Here is a 25,552-nt window from a genome sequence, read left to right on the forward strand (position 1 = left end):
AGCATTTCTGAAGAAAAGAAATTTGTTAACATCGAGTATAGATTTAAGTGTCAGGAAGTCATTTCTGAAAGTATTTGTGTGGAGTGTAGCCATGTATGGAAGTGAAACATAGACGACAACTAGTTTCGACAAGAAGAGAATAAAAGCTTTCGAAATGTGGTGCTACTGAAGAATGCTGAAGATAAGATGGGTAGATCACAACTAATGAGGACGTATTGAATAGGATTGGAGAGAAGAGAAGTTTGTGGCACAACTTGACCAGAGGAACGGTTCGGTTGTTAGGACATGTTCTGAGGCATCAACGGATCACCAATTTAGTATTTGAGGGCAGCGTGGAGGGTAAAAATCGTAGAGGGAGACCAAGAGATGAATACACTAAGCAGATTCAGAAGGATGTAGGTTGCAGTAGGTACTGGGAGATGAAGAAGCTTGCACAAGATAGAGTAGCATGAAGAGCTGCATCAAACCAGTCTCAGGACTGAAGACCACAACAACAAGATGGATTTAAGTAACTTCTGGAAAAATTGTTACACAACGTACTGTAAATAGCTTGGTCCATAGTTACGAACGTAGGGCTGAATGTAAAAGATCTGAAGGTAAAAGATTTGGGACAGCCTCGCAGCCATGGAAGCACTCTGGCAGAGCGGAAAAGGTGTGGATGGCGCAATTCGTCCTTTTTGACGGGTAATGGAATGGGCTGAGCAGTGCTCTGGTTAAAATCTGGCTAGCAGTAGCGAATCATTGTGGCTCATATTCTTGGATTTTCGAGGCCAGAAGAGCTTAAGAGCAGTACTTATGGGCCTCATACGCTGTATTTGGTGATAAGATTATCATGGCAAGGTTTTTGGACCTATAAAAATATAATTTCGACGCCAAGAAGATCAGTAGTAGGGTGACGCCGTCAGTACGGCCATGGCTGCATCGCCGTCATGTTAACAGACACTGCAAGTTACGCCACCAGTACCATCTGCCTTCCACTAAGTTGTTTATATTCGGCACTCAGTAAATGGACAAGATATTTCTAAAGTTTTACTGATTTTACTAATAAATGTGGTGTTGCTAAAAATTCTATCTTACACCCTTGATTATCCCAAATCACAAATTGGTACAGGAATCCTAGGTAATGAATTTAATTCCTAATTTATTATTCGTCAGGTGTGAAAATAGCTGTTAGATCGCTTTCTAAATATGTGGAGTTATAGCGTTTAAAGTTCAGTTTTATAGTTTGAGAAATACCCCACTTCCAGTGCATTTTACAATGAATCTGCTGTCATTTCCTTCAATAATTCACCTTACCTTAAATTCTGTCTGAAAATAGTAAAGTTTATCTGAACTGGAAAGGTTATTAATTGTAGCATTTATGCGCTTTGGTCAGAATTACGAGGTTTTATCAGTGTTCATTTCATGTGAGAATGTTTGAAATAGAATTTAATGTCGTTTTGACATTTTCACAATCAACTATATTTTGAGTAGGTGAAGAGACTGCTTATCAAGGTACATTAATTATTTAAAGAGTTATAGTTAGTTGTGCTATACTTAATTAATAATTATTGATAAGAATACTTACGATTTCTCATACATGCTGGTGTAGTTTTGAGCATGAGCATTGTTCTTCAAACCATGAAAGTTTAAGGGGCCTCGTGTACTACGCTAGATAGTTAAGGGAGCAGTGCAAAGGCTCCTTCAGGGCCAGTGTAATTAGATTTGCATTGTGTTTAATTGCTTCAAACCGAGTTTAAAAAAGAAATATTTACCGTGTTAGCTATTATAATGCAAATCGGTTAATACAGAGGCATAGAGACCCTGTACCAAGCAGTGAAGTTATAGATTATGACGATTAAGAAACCCCCTGATTTAAATCACAATGATTTCACGCTGTTTCCAGTTTAGTATTGCTATTAGTTTCAGGTGTGTTGGTGATTGCTTCTGTAAACTTTTACATCTAGTGCATTTAAGGTATGTGTTGTTCAGAGGCACATGTTATTGTTTGCTACTATCATTATCCATTTGTCTGTCTGACTTACTATTTAGTTGCACATTTATCTGCAAGGTTAGGTTACTGTGTAGTAGTGTGAACAGATATAAGAAAACAAATTATGTGTGTCTCAAGGAAGGTCTGGTTTGCTTCAGCACTGCCTTTGGGTTTATTATTTTGCTTGACACAAGAATGCCTAATTAGGCAGGCGACCGGTATTAATATGTTATCTTAGAACTTGCTTTTGTACTGGGAGAACGTCTGTTCCCTGACAGACTTGTTTACTATTCTTTATACTCTGTCTGAGTGTTTAGGAAACGAATCCCAATTTGATTGTACTATTTACATTAGGCTATCTCACGGTCACAATTATCTCAAAAATTCATCGCAGAGGTATAACCTTAGCTACGCTTGTCGTTTAAGGCAGTGGTTCCCATCAGGTGGTCCGCGACCTCCCAGGGGTCCGCGAGCTATGCCAGAGGGGTCCCCAAGATGCTATTAGAAAACAAAATTTGGTATGATAACAGAATTTTTGTTTTGGCCGCTCAATATCTTTTAAATAATGAATGTGCCAATGTTTTTTTCTAAGTACCAAAAATAGAAAACGTATAAAAAGACTCCTTATTTGGCTTTTTTTGGCACATAATACTGTTGTATGTCAAGGTACCAATCATGCTCGATGAGGGGGTCCTCGAGAAAATTTTGTTGGGAACCCGTGCTTTAAGGTGACCCTAATTACCGGTACAAGGTCACTTACAAATGAAAAATGCTAAGTGCAGAGAAGCTAAGGCAAAATGGCTGCAAGAAAAACGTGAAGAAATCGAAAGAGAGATGAATGCTGCAAACACTGAGTCGGCGTATAGAATGCTCAAAACAACCTACGGTGACATGAAAGTCAAAGATGGTAAAATTAAGACTGCCATGGGAGTTCCACTGTTAAATGCAGAGGAGAGATTGGATATATATAAGGAATACATCGGAGGCCTATATGTGGGGCAGACTTGTCCGATGACGTAAGAGAAAAACAAAAAGCAGTCGATAGGGAGGTGATAGGGGTTCCAATATTTGAACCAGAATTTAAAATTGGTTTGGAAGTCTTAATATCATAAAAGGCAGAAGTGTTGATGACTTTCCGTAAGAATTTCAGAAATCATTGTGGCAAGTGGCACCAAAACCATTATTCACGCCGTTGACTAGATTGTGTGAGACTGGCGATATAGCATCTGACTTCCGAAGAAACACGGCCACATAGTTCCGAAGATCGCGAGAATTACTGTACAATCAGCTTGACAGCTCAAATATCGAAGTTACTGGTAATAATAATACACAGAATAATGGAAAATAAAACCGAGGATTTGATGGATCACTATCAGTTTGACTTTAGGAACGGTAAAGGCACTAGACAGGCTATTATGACGTTGCGGGTAATAATGAAAGCAGGAATTTAAAAAAAAATGATTAAGAGACTTTTGTAGGAACTGTAGACTTAGAAAAGGAGTTCGACAGTATAAAATGGCGTAGGATGTTCGAAATTCTGAGAAAAATACAGATAAGCTATAAGGAAAGGCGGGCAATACACAATGTATACAAGAAAAAAGAGGAAAGAATGAGAGTGGAAGACCAAAAACGAAGTGCTCGGCTTATAATGATTGTCAGACAAGGATGCGGTCTTTCGTGCCTACTGTTCGATCTATACACCAAGGAAGCAGTAATGAGACAGGAGGAGGAGATTAGTGTTAACGTCCAGTCGACAACGATATCATTAGAAACGGACAACAAGCTCGGATTAGGGAAGGATGGGGAAGGAAATTGGCCGTGCCCTTTGAAAGGAACCATCACGGCATTTGCCTGAAATGATTTAGAGAAATCACGGAAAACCTAAATCAGCATGGTGTGACGACTCTTGGCAAGACATTTAAAAAATCGTTAGAATATATAAAAAATAATAAAAATAAACATTTACCGGTATTATTATCATTTCATTACTGTATGAATGATTCTAGATTATGTATAAAAGGAAATAACAATTTTTCATTTTTATGTTTGTACAATATTTATGTATTTATATTTCGCAAATATCGTCTGTGGTCGGCGAATTATGAAAGCACACAATGTTAATTAAAAATAATTACAAAGATGCATATTTAATTGCCTGTAAATAGAGGAGGTTAAAACATTACTGTCTCTGTCTTCTTGTTGCCGTTAAGTTGTAAGAGCCTGTGACGCTCGCTTGAATGCTTAGGTAGCCTTCGTTTGTCCTTTGATCGAGAAAGACGCCATTGGAGGTTGATATTTGTAAAAGGTGTGTACGTTCAATTTATGTTGATTTTTTTTTAATATAGAAATTGTTAAAATTATTACTTGTAATAATTTATTGCTATGTTCCCAAGATTTCATTCCATATTCTTAGCAGTTTTTAGCATATTAGGAATTTTTCATGACACAGAGCTGTGCGACGATTGCGGAACCAATGCCACGGCAAATTCTAATTAAATTGAATGAAAGCAGATGTCCCGCAATATAGCTGGAAGGTAACGGTACACTGACATTATCTCATTCAGTTTCCTGGAGACTTCAGAGGGAAATTGTGGATTTTATTATGTCATGGTCAGCTCCTATTATGTTATCAGTTTTGTAAATAATTCATGAGTGACAAAATTTTACTTGTGTGTGATCAAAGACTTCTGTGCAAAACCTGTTCTAGCTAATAACATAATAATCAGATTTCAATTTTTTTTACTTTCATGCTCTTTCATTAGTCGTAGCAGTTAACAGTGGTCATATATATCAAAAAAAAAAAATATGCTGCAGAATTACGTTTAGTGGACATAACATACTGTAACTTCCGTACAGGCAATAAGAGTAATTTTCAGTGCATTCAAGAGATGAAAGTAGCGATGAGCATTTTTTCCGTAATTAGTTACAGTAATATTATGTTCCATATGTAACAAACCAGATCAGTGTTATATAAAAATAGTTTGCAAATTCTAACATTCTCTGTGGTGTTCATTTTGTTCTAAGTCCTGTCTCCCTCACTTTCACGCAACGACGCTCTGAGCGTGTATTTTAGGGAATTGACTAGTTTGAACCTGGGACCTGTTGCTGGTAAGGAGACTCCAGACCACAGAGTTCAGAAGAGTTCAGTGAGACTAGCGATGATATAATCAAATTCTTCATGATTTCAGCGTCAACTCCACTGCATTCCCTGTAAAACAATCTTAATACTAAGTAAATTTAGTGGAAGGGACTCAAGGCTTTCCTATTTTTAGTTATCTGGTAAAATAACGTCGAAAAAGCAGTAAAGTTTAACACTGGAATTTTTATTCTACTGACAAAACATTGTTTATAAATTGCACTATTGATAAAAGGATATATTTTAATACAGAATGATAAAAAACAACTGCGTTCAACAAAAATGTGAATGAATATTCCCTGAATGGGTTTCCAAGTTCTGTAATGGATCGAAGGATGACCTATGCATTATCACATCTATAATCTAGGTTTAAGTTTCATAAAAGAGAAGACAATCGAAATGGTCTACAGTGACCCTCAGTTATCTTTAATTACTTATTTAACTTGTCGTAAATTACAGTGGCTGATGTGGCTTCTCAATAATTATATAACAGAAAAATCATCGCGTTTCAGATTTTTAACTTCAAGTAGCAAATGAGAATACCACGAAGTTTAATTGACGATCGACACTATTAATACGTAAAAAGGGGATGTACAGATGAGAATTCTGCAGTTCTGAGTAAAGCCTTATGCACTCTTACGCGGCATCGGGTGCGTTCATTACCTTGTCGGTGGTTAGTCAGCGTCAGGGGGCGGCGGGCGGCGCAGCTCCACACACACCTCGCCGTCTCGGTAGCAATTCTCTCGAACTTATCCTTACTACTGTTTACCGAAGTTGGTTGAAGAAAAAGGTATCTGGCTCTATTTTCAACTGACCAGTCAGGGTCTCAATGTCAACCTTAAGCTCCGCCTATAAAAATTACGTCTATCCAATGAGAAACGTGGTGGTGCAACGTTTTTGATGTTTGCTACGTAACAGAGACGCGTATAGTCTCACGCTAAAACTTGCAGCTGGTGTGGCCCCTTTAGTGTTATCGTAATATCTATACTATTATTCTGGAGGGCTCTATCTTTTAACATGGGCTGGCGTGGACCTCAAGGTGATCGGCCGACGATGTGGGTGTCCTCCCTTATCATGGGGCCTTCTAGCCTACACGGCTCTGCTCTCGGCTTCTGTTCTCGTTTCTCCCCTCGGAACTGCGTCTGTTTCACGGTGGGAAGGTATGACATGAATTTAGGCATTCTTGTGTTAGTCTGTGGTATTCCATTTGCTCACTCGTTGTTCGTATTACTTTGGTTAATTTAAAGTCAGGATTTACTCGGAGCTACGTGATATATTGCCGGATTTGCTATCGTGTCAGGGTTTTCATGGAAGGTATTCGATTTGCCTGACACCTTACAAAATTAAAGATCGTACATCCACAGCAGGAAATCCTTTAGTATTGTGAGTACCCCAGATAATAGGTCAAAGTGCATAAAGTTAAAATACTTTCAACTGCAGAAACTAATAGTGAGAATCGTATTTTATCTGTCGTGCTCGCAACAATAAGCAATATAAAATTATTTAAATTTTTATGCCATATGAACTGCATGAAAAGTAAAAAGGGTGTGCGGTGGAGATTACATGACAATGGCCAGAGACGGATTTGAATCGTCGTCCTTCCAAACGCTAGTCCAGTGTGCTAACCACTGTGCAACCCCTCTTGGTAGCAGTAACGGAAATAAATGAAATATTGAAGAGTGGAATTAAAATTCAAGGCGAAAAGATACCATTGGTATGATTCGCCTATGACACTGCTACCATCAGAGAAAATAAATAACAATTAAATAATCTCCTGAATGGAATGGACGCTCTAATGATTACAGAGTATGGAGTAAGAATAAATAGAAGAAAGGCGAATGTAATTGTAAATAGCAGAAATGAGGACAGCTAGAATATTGACATCATAATTGGCGATCACGAAGTAGATGATGATAAGGAATTCTGCTACCTAGGCAGCAAAATAACCCATGATGGATGCCGAAAGAAGGACATAAAAAGCAGACTAGCACTGGAAAAGAGGGCATTCATGGCCAAGAGCTGTCTAGTAATATTAAACGTAGGGCTCAATTTGAGGAAGATATTTCTGAAAATGTATGTGTGTGGAGCACAGCATCGCATGTTAGTGAAGTGTGGACGATGGGAAAACCAGAAAGATTAGAATTGAAATATTTGAGATGTGGTATAGAAGAATGTTGAAAATTAGATGGTTTGATAAGGTAAGGAATGACGATGTTCCACGGAGAATCGGCTAGGAGAGGAACAGATGGAAAACGCTGACTAGGAGAAGGGACATGATTATAGGACGTCTGTTAAGACATCATAGATAACTTCCATGGTACCTGAAGGAGCTGTAGAGGGTAAAACCATAGGGGAAGACAGAGACTGGAATACATCCAGCAGAAAATTGAGGATTTAGGTTGCGTAATTATCCCTTATGTGGTACACAGCTCCCGTCCCCCATCCTCCTGAACAACCATTGAAAATATAATCGAAAAGGATAGATAACCAAGCCGTTCACACCAAAAAGAAATTTTTAGCAAGGAAACAATACACATACCACTTCTCAAAATTATCGTCTTTCTATTATAACTGAAACTTTAATTCCTTCCAGGAACAACATTAGTTTCTTCCAGAAACAGGTATCTACACCTGTAGGTAATAGCATAGAACAACACACACCAAAATCACTCACTTATTCCACAGGATAAATCTTGATGGGCATGGAGATAGACAACTCATTTGGTGACATTGTCTGTGACTTTGGTTAAACAACGTGTCACCTAACATGTAACACCTTTATGTTTCTTCAATTATTCCAGATATCGAAACGATGTTTTCGGCAAGTGAAACTACACCAAGGCCTCGTACTTCTTAGGAGGTAATGGGCGAGTTGTGGACCCCTGAAAGTGTTCTAACTTGGAGTTGGCGTGGTCGCTCGGCAGGCCAACCGCATGGTGCCGGACATTGGCCGAAGCAAGAGGGTTCCAGCCCGAGCGCGTAGCTGCGAATTCCATGGTGACACTGTGTTGATGAAAGAGACTTGTGTGCCGAGAGTGACAAAAATGGCGGACTTCGTGACACCATCATGGCAGACATTTCACAGTTCGTATAGAAATTAATTATAGCCAGATGAATCACATTACCTTAAAATGAAACATGTTCATTATTATTTTTTGCACAACGATTCTGATTGTGTAATCAGATTTTCAATATCTTTATTAGTTAAAAGTTTAGTATCTTATGATCAATTATAGAAGTAACACCCAACAACGAATTTCCAAAATCTAAACGGTTCATCCGATTTTGTCGAGCGATGAGTCTTTAGAAAGCTTTTAGTGTATACCTAAATTGGTATGAATTACAGGGATGTAACTTGAATAGTACATGAATTATTGGAGGTCAAAGTAGCCTATTACTATCGATCGCGTCAAGCCACAAGTACTCCATATGTACACGAAAAAAACAGTAGCAACATGCTTATAAATATATTTATTCATCTATGTCTTTGTTTATATCCGATATATGCTATTCATGAAGAAATTGGTCAGTTATTTCAAATGGTGCAAATAGCTCTGAGCACTATGGTACTTAACATCTATGATCATCAGTCCCCTAGAACTTAGAACTACTTGAACCTAACTAACCTAAGGACATCACACAACACCCAGCCATCACGAGGCAGAGAAAATCCCTGACCCCGCCGGGAATCGAACCCGAGAACCCGGGCGTGGGAAGCGAGAACGCTACCGCACGACCACGAGATGCGGGTGTCAGTTATTTACGTTGTTATATAAAGCACAGAGCTATTAGTCCACTGGCCTACTTTTGCTAGCTATTCCTTTGATATATGTCTATTTCATTTGTTTATATATTTAATAATGTGTGTTAGAGAGTGTTTATGGTCCAGCCGTAGGAATATTTATTTAATTTTGTGTCATTTAAATTTAAATGCAGTATTTCGGAAGTATTTCATTATGTTGGTGAATGTGCAGTGGCTTGGAGTCAGGGCGGGAGCGCTCTAGTAATCAGAGCGATAGTTTCCAAAAAGGACGCGTGGAGAGACGGATGGAGAGTGCGGCGCGAGGGACAGTCGCTCAGGACAAGGAGAGAGTCCTGGACAGGCGCGACGGACGCACGGTGGCGCGAAGGATTCGACAGTGGGACAGTTTGCGAGGGGTCGCTTGTGCACCTGTGAGATTTCCGTGGCTTCTCCAATGAAGACGTAGTACGCGTTTAGAAGTGTGTATCTCGCTAGCTATATTGTTATTCATAACTAATAATGTGAAGCAGGAACCTATTGTTTCCCTTTTATTCAACTTATATTTTATTTAATTACTGGACCATCGACACCGTTAAGTGTTTTACAGTAATAAAGAGCATTCTTAAAGGTACTTCTACTATCGTACCTACCATTTAAAGTGGTTAAAATAGCACCTGCAGAATTTACTTAATTGCAACATTTCATTTATAAATTACTATGTTGCATTAAACATTCGCAATTACCGAGAGATAGGAACCGACGACCATGTAATTTATGTGTCTAATCATATTCTATACTGAAGACTCAGCAGTATTTGGCTTGTAATGAGGCAACTACGCATGTCAGCCCATAGACAATGACACCATCCAAGACGTGTAATATTACAACTCTGAGTCTGAGGGTACGTAGTTGAGGACCACCACACCATCACATCATTTCATTTATTGTTGTAATAGCTCGCATTCTGTTATGTGATAAAAGGCCTTAATTCTTGTATCGATCGAGATAATGGAGCATGCATTATTTTTGTAAGCAGAACGAGACACTGTACTTCCTTTAACGGCATCCTAAAGGGCTTACAGAAACGAGTATAATGATATAATGCTTGTTGACTCTGACGTTAGAACTCTTCACAGAAGAATCCGAGAAATTAAAATGCAAGTCAGCTGCAATCGGCTCTGCGTTGTAAACATACTCATGCTATGATACGTCATTGTATGAAGCCTTTCTACCTCTACATCTGCATCGATATGAATATTCTGCAAATCACTCGTAGGTGCCTGGCAGAAGGTTCATCGAACCACCGTCACAGTAATTCTGTATAACTCTAGTCTTGAACAGCACGCGGAGAAACCGAACACCTGTATCTTCCCGCGTAAGCTCTGATTTCCCTTACTTTATTATGATGATCGTTTCTCCCTATATAGGTCTGCATCAACAAGGCATTTTCGCATTCGGAGGAGAAAGCTGGTGATTCAGATTTCGTGAGAACATTCTGCCGCAACTAAAAACCTCTATGTCTTAATGATGTCCACCGCAAATCGTGTACAATGTCAGTGACACTCGCTCCCCTATTCCGCAATAATAAAAAACGTACTGCTCTTCTTTGAACTTTCTCGATGTATTCCGTTGTTGTACTTTTGACAGATTTCTTGTTTGCACCGCAGAAGTGGCACGAAGTGTGTCATCTATTGGCACGTCATTTCTGCTGCAACATTCCTTGCTACCTTGTCATGACGGAAGTCAAAGAAATAATGTTGAATCTGTACGGCGGTTATACTGATCGTTCAAGTCCGTCGCATCAGGCACTTGCACGAATTATTAGATCACAAGTGATCAGGCATGTTCAACGTCAGAAGGCGAGGACGGAATTTCAACTGACAAAGCATATGATGAATCAGTCCGCACGGTGGCATGAGACGTATTGCCAAAGAATGTGTGATCAGCCAGACGAGTGTCATTCATATCTTGCATCGACATAAATTCAACCCTTGTTAGCTGTCTCTACACCACTCGGAGAACATGATGTTGAACGTCTCATAGTAATTTGTAGGCTTGCTCTGCAGTGCCCAGGAGACCACACTGCGTTTTTCTATACTTTACTCTTTAACATCGAAGCAACATGTACGAACCACGGCAATGTAAATTTACGTAACATGCACTACAAGGCAGCTGAATATCCACGCCGGATTCGTCAGGCACAATTCCAACGTTCGTGTAGCATAAACGTGCAATATATGATGCGGCCTCATAAGAAATTCCATTGTGGGACCTTATTGCGAGCCATGGGTGTTAAATAGAAGTACGTACAAACGCTTTCTTACGAACATTCTACCTGTTCATCTAGAAGGGGTACCATTGTATAAGGGACAGGTACGCAGACGCGAACATTCTGCCTTTTCTTCTAGAAGAGGTAACACTGGATAAGCGACATTATATGTAAAATGACTGGCTGTAGAGCTATTGTATTCTCTACATCATATTTTATTCAGCTGCCTTGATAGAAAAGATTTTTGAACAAGATTACCGGTTTCGCTTCTGCAATAGTTATTTTCAAAACCTCTCATTCTACTGGTCTGCAACACGTTCTATAAACTTAAATAACACCCGTGTTAACTTTACGTTTTTATGACGTGCTGCAGTGCAGCAGAATGAGAAATTCTGAAGATGGTCCTTACATAGTAGAAACCGGTAATCTTGAAAAGCTTTAGGAAAAAGACAAGTTAGTAAAAAATTATTAAGAAACTATGGACAGTTTGTGTTCTTCCAACACAGTGACTGCTCAGCTCACTCTTCCTGTGCTGCAACGCAAATGCTGAAGGAAAAGTTTCCTGTTCTTTGGATACGACGGAATGCTGCATTACAACGGCCGGCGAGAGCCACTGATTTGACTTCTCTTGATTTCTTCAGTGGGGAACACTGTACAATGCCGACGGTCATCAAGTCCCAACTAGGCCAGATGATGTGCGCCGTCGAATCGCAAAAGCACGCACCGCCAATATCATCCATCTGTTTATCTATCTCTCGAATGGTTGTTCCACATTTGCCTTGAAGTCGATGATAAACAATCCGAGCACACTCAAAAGGAAAATGTAAAACTATGTGTCGTTAATAATAGAATTTATTTTGGAGTGACCATATCGTCAGACATTCTGTATAAAATCTTCGTCATTAAGAAGAATGAACGATAGACATTTTTGTTTCGTGTTTGATAGTCACGGAGCAATGGGGAGGGCTTTAATGGAAACTTCCGGACGAAATTATACAGATTATGTCCATCTGGCAATGTCGTGACAACGCGTTGTAGAATATACATCCCTGATGTGTATGCAGTCCACGACAACTGCTATGGGTTCTACGATGCATGTGACAAGGTATGAAACTAGTGGCTCTGAGCACTATGGGACTTAACATCTGTGGTCATCAGTCCCCTAGAACGTAGATCTAATTAAACCTAAGGACATCACACACATCCATGCCCGAGGCAGGATTCGAACCTACGACCGTAGCGGTGTAGCGGTCACGCGGTTCCAGACTGAAGCGCTTAGAACCGCACGGCCACACCGGCCGGTCTATGAAACTAGTCTTCTGGTTTATAGTGGACCTGAAAATGACATATGTCTTGTTCCGAAATTAGTTGTTTGGAATTTATTCTATTGGTAGTATGGGTGAGGTGGTGCGTTTTCTTTACTTATATCATCAGCCGCTGTCCTGCGACCGCAATAAAGTTCGACTTCCACAAAAAACTGTGCTTGTTTCCACAAAAAACTAGTAACCTGCAGACATTTTAATAGTTTTCCTAAGCGCCATGTGATGGACCCAAGGTAGCACAATGATTTCCAACCTTTGTTAGACCATTATCCTGAGTGCAATCGGACATTAGATAGTATATCCGACCATACCTCGCCCCCTCCACTCCCCAGCCATCCTTTACCCTCACCTCCTCCACATTATCACAACTGAAGCACCTATCTGCACTGTAGAATGAATGGCTTTTCAGGGCAGACTTTTATTTTTAAAATGGTGAAAGATGAATTAATGTGTGTGTGTGTGTGTGTGTGTGTGTGTGTGTGTGTGTGTGTGTGTGTGTGTGTGTGTGTGTGCGAGCGTGCGTTTTAGAACGAACGACAAACGAATTTGTGGAGCATCGCACGTGCTACCCACAACTCCTTCTCAAAAAAGATAGCTTACTATCTACCGTGAGGGTACACAGTTGTTACAAAATATGCTTCCCTGCATTACTCCTCTCCATTGCGGAACTTGCTTGATCTGTATGCTGAAACCCCGTTAAATATCACACAAATTCAGATGTGTACATTATACTTAGTGTTCGTAAATTACTTCATTGCTGCACTCCTTATTCCTGAACTGGCAGAAGTTGGACGAATCCTGGTTGTTAATGCTTTGTTTGTCACCACCGCAATGATAATCATAATATTAATATTAAAAGGTGTACAGCACTATAGTAGCACTTATGTAGTTGGTGCTGTATTGTACTGTCAATTAATTAATTTATATGCTTCGACGCGAGTAATGAAGCAATTTCTGGACTATTGCACGCATTATCTACAACTTGGAGAACACATTTCCTTGAGATACTTAGTATTTGTCATGTGTATGACTTACGTTTATCATCAGCGATGTATGGGACATAGAACGACACTCGCTTGTAGAGGGTGGACTATGTGAGGAACCTGTAACATCCATCGAATTAATGCTCCTAACTGAGAAAAAGTAAATATTACTGATAACTTACATAGTCAGTCTTAGGGTCTTACAAAATAGTGGTAATAGTAATAAGCTTCTGCATATAATTTAGTTCCGTGACAGTGAATGTTTTAGTGTTTACCCCTCTTAAAATTTCACTTTACCCCTAAGGAGGTAATTATTCCGAGGCTAGGAACCACTGGTCTGGTTTAAATGGTTTTCGAGGACACCTCTGCCCAAATTATGTTCCCAAACAGTGATACACTCCGAAAGTACAATGGGAGAAAGTTTTACATGGATAGCGTGGTTTGAAACTAGACCAATGTCAGTGTTATTGCAGGTGGAATAAATATTTGGCAAAGCATCAGTTAGGAATGGTTCAACCAAGAGTTGCTTCACCGTTCATACTAAAAAACTGTATTATTTTCTGAAACCACCGACGATATAAATCAGGATGATGGATGAACATTAGTGGAACATGTCTTCTGCATATTTCACAACTGCTTCAATGCTTCGCCTCGTCCAGAAATGTGCTCTACGTACCAGCTCTAGTTGTAAAATCACTCCTGGATAAGAGACCAACAGTACTTTTCTGGTTTTTTTTTTATAGAAGTTAGATTCATGTTCAAAAAAGGCAGAACACGTGCAACGACTAGAGACAGGGCCGGCTTCAGTGGCTGAGCGGTTCTAGGCGCTTCAGTCTGGAACAGCGCGACCGCTACGGCTGCAGGTTCGAATCCTGCCTGGAGCATGGATGTGTGTGATGTCCTTAGGTTGGTTAGGTTTAAGTAGTTCTAAGTTCTAGGGGACTGACGACCTCTGATTTTAAGTCCCACAGTGCTCAGAGCCATTTAAACCTTTTGAACTAGAGACAGGACGTTAATACTCGTAGGACTGGTACGTAAAACATTTTATCTGTCAAACACTTTTTATTATCTTCCACGACGCCTGTCGAGAGATTATATTCTCACCTTCAGGTGAAACCAGCGATATCTGGTTACATATGTACAGGCTGGATGTAACTAGTTGTTTGTTTTGGTTTCATTTTGCTACGAAGAGTGTAACAGGCACTTGTTATCGTCATGTGGCACTAAGATTACACGTTTGAAATGGTGATGGAGTTACTTACCATTTGTTCCAATGGTCAGAAACCAGCAGTTAGTCATAAATGATTTGCCGTGTTCTATAGACTGAGACAGACAGTAACCAACTCCATCACTATTTCAGATATTTAATCTTCACTACCACATTACTACAAAAAGTGCCTGTTATATTCATTACAGTAAAATTAAATCAAAACAAAGAACTAGCTGTATGATATCGCTATTTTCCACCTGAAAATGAGAATGTAAGCTCTCGAAACGGGTCATGGCAGAAAATATAAAGTGACTAACGCAGATAAATTGTTTTATTTGCACTTTTACAGAAGATTACTCTGCACTTACTTTTTCCTTCACTTCAAGTCAGTGGATGAACTTGATATTAGAAACTACTAAAAATTAAAAACTTAATCTCCATTTGACAATGAGGTCCGTAGAGACGGATAAAGATATATATACGCAACAAATAGCCCATGGCGTTTTTTAAGAAACTTCGTAGCGTTCGCATGAAGAAGCATTCGAAAATCTCAAGCCTAACTCCCAGAAATACACTCCTGGAAATGTAAAAAAGAACACATTTACACCGGTGTGTCAGACCCACCATACTTGCTCCGGACACTGCGAGAGGGCTGTACAAGCAATGATCACACGCACGCACAGCGGACACACCAGGAACCGCGGTGTTGGCCGTCGAATGGCGCTAGCTGCGCAGCATTTGTGCACCGCCGCCGTCAGTGTCAGCCAGTTTGCCGTGGCATACGGAGCTCCATCGCAGTCTTTAACACTGGTAGCACGCCGCGACAGCGTGGACGTGAACCGTATGTGCAGTTGACGGACTTTGAGCGAGGGCGTATAGTGGGCATGCGAGAGGCCGGGTGCACGTACCGCCGAATTGCTCAACACATGGGGCGTGAGGTCTCCACAGTACATCGATGTTGTCGCCAGTGGTCGGCGGAAGGTGCACGTGCCCGTCGACCTGGGACCGGACCGCAGCGACGCACGGATGCACGCCAAGACCGTAGGATCCTACGCAGTGCCGTAGGGGACCGCACCGCCACTTCCCAGCAAATTAGGAACACTGTTGCTCCTGGGGTATCGGCGAGGACCATTCGCAACCGTCTCCATGAAGCTGGGCTACGGTCCCGCACACCGTTAGGCCGTCTTCCGCTCACGCCCCAACATCGTGCAGCCCGCCTCTAGTGGTGTCGCGACAGGCGTGAATGGAGGGACGAATGGAGACGTGTCGTCTTCAGCGATGAGAGTCGCTTCTGCCTTGGTGCCAATGATGGTCGTATGCGTGTTTGGCGCCGCGCAGGTGAGCGCCACAATCAGGACTGCATACGACCGAGGCACACAGACCCAACACCCGGCATCATGGTGTGGGGAGCGATCTCCTACACTGGCCGTACACCTCTGGTGATCGTCGAGGGGACACTGAATAATGCACGGTACATACAAACCGTCATCGAACCCATCGTTCTACCATTCCTAGACCGGCAAAGGAACTTGCTGTTCCAACAGGACAATGCACGTCCGCGTGTATCCCGTGCCACCCTACGTGCTCTAGAAGGTGTAAGTCAACTACCCTGTCCAGCAAGATCTCCGGATCTGTCCCCCATTGAGCATGTTTGGGACTGGATGAAGCGTCGTCTCACGCGGTCTGCACGTCCAGCACGAACGCTGGTCCAACTGAGGCGCCAGGTGGAAATGGCATGGCAAGCCGTTCCACAGGACTACATCCAGCATCTCTATGATCGTCTGCATGGGAGAATAGCAGCCTGCATTGCTGCGAAAGGTGGATATACACTGTACTAGTGCCGACATTGTGCATGCTCTGTTGCCTGTGTCTATGTGCCTGTGGTTCTGTCAGTGTGATCATGTGATGTATCTGACCCCAGGAATGTGTCAATAAAGTTTCCCCTTCCTGGGACAATGAATTCACGGTGTTCTTATTCCAATTTCCAGGAGTGTAGTTGTATATCGTACGCATTCGGGCATTCCAGTGCAGTGTCTTGTCCAGTGCGCCGCTTCGGTCAGTCTGAAATTAAAACTAATCTCAACATCCTAGGTGACTATTGTTTTTTGTCCAGTATGCTTACAAATGTCTTCCAGCCAACAACTACGGCAGAATACGTTAATATAAACGTCGCAGTAGACAAATCAAACAACCACGCGTTAAGTAATTTGTACACTCATAGTGGAAACTTCTGCGAGGTATCCTGGATATCTGCTTACGTCTCACTGATTCAGTACCTCCTGTGAATAGCGACAACGAGAGCCGCAGGCACATTTTACCAGTAAGTGGTGTTGCGCAGCGATATCGACGTTGACCTTGAACCCGTGGGCCGAGACGGCTCAAACGCTAATAATTTCTCAGAACATACTAATGTACATGTCCTATAAGTCTGAATGTCCTGTCTCTAGTTGTTGAAGGTGTTCTGCTTTTTCTGAACATGAGTGTAACTTCTATCAATAGACTAATAGTAAAGTACTCCTGGTCTCTTATCCAGGAGTGATTTTACAACTAGAGCTGATATTTAGAGCACATTTCAGGAAATTCTACAGTTTTCTCAGTATAAACTGTGAAGAAACTCTTGGTTGAACCATTCCTAACTGATCCTTTACCAAGTTTTTATTCCACCTGCAATGATATTGACGTTGATGTAGCGTCAAACCACGCTATCCATGTAAAACTTGCTTACATTATGGTTTCAGAGTGTAGTACTATTTGGGAACATAATTTGGACACTGGGTACTCGAAAACTGATCAAACCAGACGAGTGGTTCCCAGCCTAGGAGTAATTATCTATTCAGGGGTAAGGTGAAATTTTCTGAAGAGTAAGAACTGAACGATTCTCTGTCACAAAACTGAATTATTTTCGGAAGGTTATTACTATTAGAACAATTTTGTAAGACTGATTATATAGGTTATCAGTAATTACTTTTTCTCAGTTATTAGCAGTAATGCGATGGATGTTGGATGTTACAGGTTCCTCATATAGTCCACCCACTACAAGCGTGTGTTGTTCTATGTCCTGTACAGCGCTAATGATAAAAGTATCTCATATACATGACAAATACCAAGAATCTCAGGAAAATGTGTTCTCCCAGTTGTAGATAATACCTGCAACAGTCCAGAAATTGCTTCATTACTAGCTTCGAAACCTATAAATGAATTAATTGACAGCACGACACAGCAGTAACTGCGCAAGGTCTACTATAGTGCTGTACACAGTGTTATTGTTATTGCTGTTACTATTAGTGGCTGCGACCTGACACAAACCATTAACAACCTGATGTTTTTCCAATTTCTGCCAGTTCAGAAGTAAGGAGTGCACCAATTAAGTGATTTACAAACCGTGAGTATAGAGCACACATCTGAAGTTGTTTGCTTTTAAATGGAATTGCCGTATGCAGGTCAGGCAAGTGCCACAGTGGAGTGGAGTAATGCTAAATATCATTCATCTTTCATAATTTTCAAAATAAATATGTTCCATATGTTCCAAGAGATGTCTTTCATTCTATGGTTTCGTAAGGTGATAAAGTTGGTGGTAATGAAGGGGGGTGGGGGGAGGCAACAGATAGCAGGGGACGGGGAAGGGCGGGCGTACTAGCTAGTGTCTAATGGCATTCCGGCTCTAAGAAAGGTATGCAACCACTGAACTTGAGAAATCAGTCATTAAGGAAGGATATTAGTACGTAAACGAACATATACACTTTCTGACAAAAGAACTGTAGCTCCTAGAAGACATGGCGGAATTTCAATGTAACTTGTTTCGAGTACTCACCATCGGCGGGATTGTAAATGATTAACAGTCGCACATCTCTGTGACAGTTATAACGGACGGAAGTGTGTTGGTCAATTTTAGTGTTGTTACCAGGCCTGGTAGAGCATATCTGGCGCGTGCGCAACGTCAGATGTTGGATGATCACCGTGTATGTACGATTGACATCGTTATGAGCTGTTGACAGTGTCTGAAAGGCCCACATTATGAATTTCCATTTAGCTGGCTGGTCTTTTCGTGCAATATTAGGATTTATGGAGCATCCAGATGTGGCAGTGGGCTGATGTAGGACTCCATGAGATCGTGACGTCAGCCACACGCGTCGCCAAAATTCCGGTTCTGACCGCCACAGGGGAGGATCGCTGTACTGCGCACTTAGCACTCGTAACCCCATGACATCTGCGCCAGCCATCAAAGAAAAAAATAATTAAACTCCTGCAACCTTCTGTATCATCCCACATCATTGGTCTGAAACTACGAGCACCAGAACCAGGGAATTACAGTCTCATGCGTACACTGCCGTTAACATCACTAACACAAACATCTGCGTTTGTACTGGTGGCATGCATGGACTGCTAGTGAAGATGGAGAGGTCGCACTCTTCCAATGTTTTGGTGAGGCACACCGCTACGGGAATCACTGTTTTGGGGAGCCATTGCGTACGGCTTCAGATTACAGCTGGCAGCGTTTGAGGGAAATTGTCACAAGGGTGCGTCCCATACATCTTACGTCCTAGCTATCGCGTGATAGTATCATAGTGCCACTTCTCAACAGGACAGTGATCTTCCACTCGAGGAACATGTCTTTGTACTGTTTGCGTGAAGTTAAGGTACTCCCATGGTTAGTTCGATCCCCAAACCTGTCGTCGATGGAACAGATGTGAAATTAGCTCTGTCGGCAACTTTGTCCCAGTGCCAATATCTAGAGTATCAAGCGCCAGTTACAACAATTGTAGGCCAGCTAACCTCACGCTAGAATACAATGGGTTTATGATACCCTTCCCAATGGAATCAGTGCATACATTATCAAGACCAGAGTGAGTGCAACGTCATACTGATAAGTTGGTTAAGCTCTTTATAAATGTTATATAATTGGCAAATTAACCTCCAATCTTCCTCTCAGCTCGTGAAGCTTCAGTTAGTTTTTTCCTCTCCTTCTGGGCGCATAACTTTCTTTCCAGGCAGTGTAATTAAGAATGGATTACCTTTCTCTATGCAGGGTAGATTCTGCGAATGAAATGGTATAAAAAAATGAGTCTTAGAACGAGAAACATGAGCGTTAGCTGGTTCGAAACATCCTGGCCGATGAAACGGGAACCTTGTGTTTCGTGACAACGCTCTCACCGAAAGATCTATCTACTGACGACTTGCAATCTCCCATTCATTACTTCCTTCTACGAGTAGTTCCATTATGTTTCAAACTCCACAAAATTTTTCTATACTCTACTGAACTAAAACTCCTGGTGGAAAGGGTACTGCGGGGAAATGGCTTAGCCACAGCGTAGTGGACTGCTTACAGAATGAATCGCTCTCTGCGTGGGGTGTACTCTGTTTTGGAACATGATGGAAGATAAAAACGATGTGCTGAACAGGGTCTTTGATTGTACTCTGGAAGAGAACTAATTTAAATTTTAATTCCAATATACGGGCCATCCCATATCAAACCGATAGCGTCAGAAACCGATTGATCATCTCTATCTGAATTGCTTCTGATATGCTAACACTCTATCGAAAGTTGGCTATACTGTATTTTATCGGGAAGCTGAGTGCAGCTATTTTCTCGAGTGTCAGTTTTTGCGAAAAGCTCGTATTAACTTGTTACAGAAACGGAGTAGTTTGCTTTAGAACAGCGAACTGATATTGTGGAATATTACATAAAGACAGACTCCTTCTAAAAACTAAACTAAATTCGATCCGAACGGCTCTCGGAATATCTTAACGGTACTGACCGACCGCCGTGTCATCATCAAGATGATTTGGGGCTTAGGAAGCCTAGCGTGTATAAAATTCTGTGTCCATCTGGTCTGTGGGAGGACTTACATCCGCCGTTCGACTCACACAGTTCGAGACAGGTACGTGGAACCGGCGTCATACGAGGCTACAACAGCCGAAAAACTCGGCAGTAGCAGTACAGTGACCGAGCGAGATGGTCCAGTGATTGAACAGCCGCGTCGTCCTCCCGAATGCGAATCCTGTGTATCAAACACGCCTTCGGGTATCATGGCACAGGCTTTCCGTGATTTCCCTAAATCTCTTAGGGCAAATGCCGGGATGGTTCTTTTGGAAGGGCACGTCCAATTTTCTTCCCTATTCCTTACCTGATCCGACCTTCTGCTCCGTCTCTAATGACCTCGTAGTCGACGGGCGTTAAACTCTAATCTGCTCCTCCTCCTCTTCCGCAACATTGTTTAAACGAGGGACACAGGATGAAATTAAACGAAACTGTGATACTTGCCGGCACTTCCGGTTTTTGGAACAGTGTTTAGAAAGAGGCAACTGGAATTAGGATGGCAGACAGAGAGTGATCCGTCGTTGTCGCCCATATTCTACTAAGTGCGTTGCTACCCACCCACTTATGGAGGGCAGGAACTATAATCGGCGACGAATGCACCGTGTACGGTACGGAGCCATGTGTAGAGGGACGGTCTGAAGTCTTAGCAGCAATTTCCAGCGACACTCAGCAGCAACAGCGCACTCCTGAAGGTAGTGGACACTTGTATCGCCGAAATATTGAATCATGTTTCAGAACCCGGCGAAAACTTGAAGAGAATTTCAACTCTGGTCAAGTACATCACACCGAGATCGTTGCAGTTTCGAAGTATTGCAGGATACACGATCTGCAAAGAGTTGCCGACCAATAAGCCTCCTACCTGCGTTGTGAAAACTGTTTCAGAGCCTTTACCGAATAGGTGTCCACAGGAACATTGACGTGGAAGAGCTCCTCCCCGTGTGGTTTCCGATGTGGCCATGTTACAGTGTATCAGCTCCTACGCGTGACGTGAGGGATGTTTCGGCTCTATCTTCCTTGATGTTTCATGAGATTTTGATTCTGCGTAGCACGAGGTTCTCTTAGGCAAATTACTTGTGCAAGGGTCCCCGTGTCACGCGTCGGGTTACTACGTAATTACCTGCAAGGGAGAAATTTTCACGTAAGGGCAGACGGCGGCATCTGCACTGGTAGTCTCATCCACAGCGCGTTCCCCAGGGATCTGTTCTTGGCCCGGAGCTGTACACGGTCTACACGGCTGACCTACCTCTGACGGAGCGGGCGCAGCTTGCCTGATATGCTGTGTTCACGTGCTGCATCAATGACGACATGATGGGCCGAAGCAGTAGGTAACCAAAAAAAATCGCCTTGTGGAAAAGGAAGTGGTGACTCTCACATAACGCCTGTAAAATACGGAGTACCAAATTATTCAAAAGGTGTTGCACGAAGCCAAAAGCACGAAGGGCGTTCAGTTAGTAAAGCAACATAATAATATTTTCTGCAAGCAGATTGGTTTTATTGATAACTGCAATATGCTATATCATTCCCTACTCTTTTAGCTACAAAATCGTATTTTTGAAAACTACCTCCTTTCATTTGCTGCAACCTTATGACACCTTGGAGGGCTTGTATGCCTGAATGGCACTCACTCTACTAGTCGGCGTCAGAGCTAACGTCTTGTATCGATAACCTCCCTGTCATCCACGTAATGCATCCCGTGGAGTATATCCTCGATTAAACCAAACAGATCGATCGAGTTTGGAAGGTGCGTGATCCTGGCTGTAGGCTGGATGACGAAGAATAATCCAGTATTTGTGAGCTTCTTTTGGATGCGCAAACCTGCGTGTGAGGCTTTGCGCTATCGTGGAAAAGGAGAAGTTTGCTTGCAATTTTGTGCCAACGAACACGCTGAAGTCGTTTCTTCAGTTTCCTGAGGGTAACACAGGGTAACACAATGCACTTCAGAGTTGATCTTTGCACCATGAGTCAGGACATCAAACAGAATAACTCCTTCAGTCCCAGAAGACAGTTGCCCTGACATACAGGCTGAGGGTGCAGCTTTGAACATGATCAGCAGTGACGTCCATTTGAGTAACGAGGTATATGTGGTCTATCGATGACCTACGAAGAGACTATCCGATCGTTCCCACAGTGTAGGAGTGAAAGTTATGTGCGGCCGACCGGCTTGAGGCAGATCGGTCAACATTACGCGAGCTTTTTGCGATCATGATAGATGCCTTGCCCAAGGTTTGCGTGTTTTTGTTCACTTCTCATCCCAGTAGAAATCACATATCTGTGATGCTGTGGTTTTCCTCTGGAAGAAACTGCTTAGAATGCACCTCCGTTATAGAATACATTTTGAAGACTAGGTGTGGCGTCGCCACCTGTCGAAACTTATGAAACTATAGGAGCTAAAGCGAGAATATTGCACCATGTCTTACAACAAATTCGAAATTTCTTCAACTGAAATTGGCCGAGAAAAACAATGTGTTGCGTTGCTTTCTGAACGTCCCTCGTAACTGGACGGGGCGAACCCGTCGATCGGTGCCCTACAGTCAAGTATCTCGTCGTCTTGTAGGACCGGAGGACGACGTGGCACCCACACGTTCACCACGTCAGAGCACTAAGACAACTTTAACTTCATATCTTCTCTTCCTTGACACCTACGGCTCACATGGTGTTGCCGATACCCGCACATCCTGCTGGTTGTATGGGGAAATACGGCAGAACGGAGACTGCAGATCCTGTAGACAGTACAAAACCGTCCCTTAGAAGATGAAGTGAAAGCATCTTGGCATTATGCTGAAACTATTCACGAAATGGCTGGGATGCCGTTCCTACACGAACGCTTCAGTAAGTCAGCTTGACAGTTCTATGAAGAAACTGCCCACTTCAGCAATGCAGAACTTCGCCACAAGGTCCATGTGAGTGCGCACATAGAGCGTTACTGCCCTACCTTTGCAGGACGAAATGACGATGACAAAGTCTAACAATCAATGCGCAACACGTCCGTTATTGCTAACATTCCACAGCTGTAACTACGATTTGAATAATAGTTCGATACGCGTGGCATCCGGCTCCAACTGGAAGTTAGTCAGCAGCGGAGTCAAAGCGACATTTTGAGCACCGGTGTGAGTCCTATTCAAAAGTGTGTACGTCTTCAGTAGAGAACAGTCAGATTCCCACCATCTGCCTTTGTAATTCTACTTTACAAAAATCTGCCTAAGTACTTTTACCAAAAAGACATTTCGAATCCCATTAAAAAAGTATACTGTTCCTCAAAAAACAACGCTTCATCACTACTTTTGGTGGATTCTAGTCTGTCAAGCTACTTTCCCCTTTTTCGATCCACACTGTAAGACAAAAAAAAAAAAGAATGACGCACCATGGAGAAAATATCTGAATGGGACGGAAATCGGTAGATGTGAAGTACATATACAGGAATTGTTACAGTTTAAAAAAAAAAGTGGATGACATATTCAAGAGAAAAGGCTTTAAAAAATGAGCACTTGAATAAAGCGTTGATCCACCTCTGGACCTTAAATAAGCAGTTATTCCGCATATCGTTGATTGACGGAGTTGGATGTTTTCCTGAGTGATGTCGTGCCAAATTCTGTCCAATTGGCGGGTTGGATCATCAAAATCCCTAGCTGGTTGGAGGCACTGCCCACAATGTTTCAAAAGCTTTCAGTTTGGGAGATATCCTGTGACCTTACTGGCCAAGGTAAGGTTTTGCAAGAACGCAGACAAGCAGTAGAAACTCTTAGCTTGTGTGGGTGGGCATTATCTTGCTGTAATGTAAGCCCGCATTTACTTGTATTGAAGGAGAACAAAATGAGGCTATAATATAGTCGACATAACATTACGCTGCAAGGGTGCCGCGAATGACAACCAAAGAGGTCCTGCTACGAAAAGAAATGGAAATGTAGGCCATCGCTCCTCCTTGTTGGGTCGTATGCCGGGCGACACTCAAGTTGGTATCCCATTGTCGTCTGTGGCGTCTACAGACACGTCTTCGAAGGTCAGCGGGGCTTTGGGGAGCAAAATAACTGATGGTGCTCGAAGTACCAAATGGAGACTGGCAATGGCAAGGAAAGCGTTTCTGAAGAAGAGAAATTTGTTAACATGGAGTATAGATCTAAGAGTCAGTAAGTCGTTTCTGAAAGTATTTCTATGGAACGGAGCCATGTATGGAAGTGAAACATGGACGATAAATAGATTAGGCAAGAAGAGAATAGAAGGTTTCGAAATGTAATACTAGAAAAGAATGCTGAAGACTAGATGGGTATATCACATAACTAATGAGGAGGTACTGAATAGAAATGGGGAGAAGAGAAATTTGTGGCACAACTTGACTAGAAGAAGGGATCTGTTGGTAGGACATGTTCTGAGGCATCAAGGGATCATCAATTTAGTATTGGAGGGCAGCGTGGAGGGTAAAAATCGTAGAGGGAGACCAAGAGATGAATACACTAAGCAGATTCATAAAGATGTAGGTTGCAATAGGTACTGGGAGATTAATAAGGATAGAGTAGCATGGAGAGCTGCATCAAACCAGTCTCTGGACTGAAGACCGCAACAACAAGTACCGCTTGTTATGATTCTTGCTTTCTGTTTTGGAAGTTTTTACTGCTGAATTCCTTTGTTGTAACGTAGGTCATAACCGTTTATTTGTTGTTTTCATTTCTGTGAGACGTCTACGCGGCATCTCGCATTGTCTCACTGTTCATCACGTTTACTTCCGGCGGTAGTATATTCTTAACACATGACTCATATCCTATGACCAATATATAAAAAATGGTTCAAATGGCTCTGAGCACTATGGGACTTAACTTCTGAGATCATGAGTGCCCTAGAACGTAGAACTACTTGAACCGAACTAACCTAAAGACATCACACACATCCATGCCCGTGACAGGATTCGAACCTGCAGCGGTTCCGATCGTGCGGTTCCAGACTGTAGCGCCTAGAACCGCTCGGCTACCACGGCTGGCACCAAAGTATAGTATAGCAATTTCCAAGACTACAGAACAAAAACAGAGACGTCAGTGACCAGGTGGAAGGTAAGTAATTTTGTGAAAAAAAGTGGGGGACATGGGAAATTTGAACACCGATCTCGTCTCT

Source organism: Schistocerca gregaria, chromosome 2, assembly GCF_023897955.1.
Source record: "Schistocerca gregaria isolate iqSchGreg1 chromosome 2, iqSchGreg1.2, whole genome shotgun sequence".
Lineage (NCBI taxonomy): Eukaryota > Metazoa > Arthropoda > Insecta > Orthoptera > Acrididae > Schistocerca > Schistocerca gregaria.